This window comes from Myotis nattereri (genome assembly GCF_964212035.1).
Source record: "Myotis nattereri genome assembly, chromosome: 2".
In the NCBI taxonomy this organism is placed as follows: Eukaryota; Metazoa; Chordata; class Mammalia; order Chiroptera; family Vespertilionidae; genus Myotis; species Myotis nattereri.
Window position 1 is genome coordinate 25,666,231 of NC_138076.1, and position 3,874 is coordinate 25,670,104.

Sequence of the window (3,874 nt, forward strand, 5' to 3'; positions counted from 1 at the left end):
TAGTGTGTTTATCCATTCTCTTATTTCTGGGAATTTGGGTTGTTTCCAGTTGGGGCTGGAATCGCTGATATGAATATTCTCGTAGAAGTATTTGTTTAAACATAGGATTTCATTTCACTTGGGAATGGAATTGCTGCGTCATTGGATAGGCACATGTTTTAAAGCTTGAGTTTGCAATCTGACTGGAAAAACCATGCCCTAAGCCATTGGACCACACTTTCCCTCACAGATCCAGGCATTAGGAGGTCCAGTTTAAATTCTAGCTCTTCCATTTTCTGTGGAAACTTGGTCAAGTTACTTCAGTTCTCAGTGCCTTGTTTCCTCGTTTTTTGTGTGAAGATTATATATATGATGCCGTTTATTTTAAAAATTGCAAAATTATGCCATTATCATTATTATGGTGTGAATCCATACTATGTGGAAACAGTCCATGTGTGTGTATCTGTGTATGTGTATATATAAAATAATGTGAGAATAATAAACACCAAATTCAAGATAGAGGTCACCTACTGGGGGGGGAGGGGGCGTCAAACTCTATAGATAAATCCACTGTATTTGTAGAAAATAATTGAAAGTTTTCAAACATGAGTTACTTGATCAGAGCATCAGTTTACGAGATAATCTTACAGGAGTAAGGGGGGGAAGGTTCATTCACTTCCTATTTATTGAGTGACGGTTATGTGTCAAGCACTGTTACAGGCGCTTTGGACATATCAGTGACCAGACAAAATCCCCTGCTGTCACTTGCATTTGTATTGCTTTCTAGGCAACAAGAGGAAGATGAGCCTGTTTCCTAGTAGTCCAGATTCCAGCTAATGAGCGCGCGCGCGTGTGTGTGTGTGTGTGTGTGTGTGTGTGTGTGTGTGTGTGTGTAAAATAGTATGAGAACGATAAACATCAGATTTAAGGTGTGGAGAGAGAGTAAAGAGGTGGTCGCCCAGGTAGAACACATAGGCTGGTTAAATGTGCACAATCCTGGGAGAGGACACGGAGAGGCACTGCATCGAGTATAAGTAGGGGGTTTTGCATCTGGGCTACACGAAGGATGTGGTGTCCTGATAGAAACAGGGAACACAGGACAAGAAAGAATGGGCTCCCGCTCTAGGCCGAGCTCTGCAGCAGAGCCGAGCCTTGCAAAGGACGGCATGGTCCCTTCCCTCTAGTTAGCTCACAAATTTGTTGTGACAACCATCCACTCAGCAGTTTGTTCAGCAAATACACGCTGAATAAGTGTGCAAAATCGGCACTAGGGAGCTTGTCATCCTAGCAACGCAGCAGGAACTTGGTCTACAGCCCCTAAGGCTATGGTTTGAGGGGCTTTGTGTGGAGATAATAGGCGCCCCAGCTCTGGACAAGAATGGACGTGAGAGTTACGATGTGCTCTTGCCCCTCACTCAACTCAAGTGCCTACACCCCTCCTCCTTAAACACTGTTAATTCCCAAGGTCTGGTCCCTTGTTGGCTCAGCCCCCAGAAACGGCAGGCCACAGCCATAACTTTTCAAACTCAAAACATCCACTCAAGGAAGATAAATTTCTGGTTCTGGGAGGACTCTGGGAAGGGCTGTTTGAAAGGTGCACCCAAGGCTGCTAACTGCTTAGTGGACTGAGCGTCAGTCTGGTGAACAGAATCTGTCAGCAAGTCAGAGACCTGGGTTTCAGTCTCAGTTCTCCCATTAACTAGCTGGGTGACCTTGTACAACCACTTAACCTCTCTGGGCTCCAGTTTCCTCACTGGCATGAACATGCTTAGGTCTCTTGGGACCACACCAGCTACCACCATTGTATTACTGGTTTGCTTGGGCTGATATAACGAAGTACCATGGACTGAGTGGCTTAGAACAACAGAACTGTCTTGCAGCTCTGGAGGCTGAAAGTCCAAGACCAAGGTGTGGGCAGACTTGGTTTCTTCTGAAGGCTGTGAGGAAGAATCTGCTCCAGACCTTCCTCCTGGCTTCTGGTGGTTTTCTAGGAATCTTTGAGCCTCCCTGGCTTGTAGATGCATCACCTCCATCTCTGCCTTCATGTTCAATTCTCAACTATGTGTGCGTGTGTTCCCATGATATTCTTTTTATAGGACACCAGTCATATTGGATTACAGGCCCATTCTACTCCCGTATGACCTCATCTTAACTAATTATACTGGCAATGAACAGAATTCCAAATAAGGTCTTCCTCCCTTCCCGGGACTCCAATTACATGTATGTTGACCAATTGATATTCATTGTTCTACACAGCATTGAAATTCTGTTCAATTTTTTCACCCGTTTTTCTCTTTGTGCTACAGTGAGATTGTTTCTACTGCTGTGTCTTTGAGTTCACTGGTCTTTTCTTCTGCAGTATATAATCTGCTGCCCCACCCTTCAGTGAATTTGTCATTTCAAATATTGTACTTTTCTACTCTAGTTCTAGTTAGCTCTTTTCTATGATTTCTATTCTCCTCATTATCTTCTACTAGACCTTTGAGCATATTGAGCATATTTATAATAGCTGTTTTATTTAAATTAACTTTTAATTTTGGAACAAGTTTAAATTTATAGAAAAGTTGAAAAGATCGTAAAAGTTCCTGTATACCTAACCCCCGTTTCCCCTAATACTAACATTTTACATAACTATGGCACATTTGTTAAAACTTAAAGATTAACACTGATACATTACTATGAACTAAACTCCAGACTTTACTTGGATTGTGCCAGTTTTTCCACTAATGTCCTTTTCTGTTCCAGAATCTAATGCAGGATATCATACTGTATTCAGTCACCACCACTCCTCAGTTCCTCTGGACTGTGACTATTTCTCACTCTTTCTTCACTGTCACGATCGGGTAGTTTTAAAGAGTGTTGGTCAAATATTTTATAGAAAGTACCTCCATTCGTGTTTCTCATGTTTAGACTGGGGTTATATGGAGGAGTTTGTTGGTTTTTTTTTTTTGGAAGAGATGAAGTGCCCTGTTCATGATATCATATCAGGAGGTCAAAGATATTAACATATCACCGGTAATATGAACCTTGATGACTTGATAAAGGTAATATATGCCAGGTCTCTTGCTATAAAATTACTGTTTTTCCTATTCCATACTCTATTCTTTGGAAGTGAGTTACTAAGTTCAACCACACTCATGGGGGTGAGGCAGGGAACATTTAAGTATTTTTTGCTATTTCCATCATGTCCGTTTCTGGATTTGTTTCTTTTGGATAATTTTGTGTGTGTGTCCTAGTTATGGGTTACACTTCCCTGCTTCTGTGCAAATCTACTGATTTTGTGAATTTCACCTTCCTGAATGCTGGATTTTGTTACATTTCTTTAAAGAGAGTGTTGGACTTTAATCTGGCTGTCAGATAAATTATTTGCATATCATTTTCATCTTTTGGGCTTTTATGACACCTTTTTTTCAGGCAGGTCTAGAGAAGCCTTTATTCTAGATTAACTAAATCCTATTATTAAGGTACATCCCTTCTGTGGTATTGAACAAGGTTTCTCCACCTTGTCTGGTATAACTGAATGATTCCAGTCCTCTGAGAATATTTCAGCCAACAGCTCCCCAGTAATTCTTCTTTCCTTAGTCATTGTTCCTCTCCCAGTCTTTTGGATTGTCATCCTGCTCAGCCAAAGACACAAGGGGATCCCCAGGCACATTTCCGGAGTTTCTAACTCTTTCTGGTTTTCTACTTCACAAATTCCAGCTACCTCTTCCTCCCTAAACCCCAATCTCTGTCTCCTGAACTCGATGGGACTCTGGGTTCTGTTTGGGCTCCCTCTCCCCCTACCATGGTTCCAAAATTAAGCCCTAGCAGAGAGCCAGGGCTGTTGTAGAGCTTAACCCTTTCATTCTGCTTCTCTCAGAGGTCACAGCCCTGAGCTGCCTGCTACCCAGTG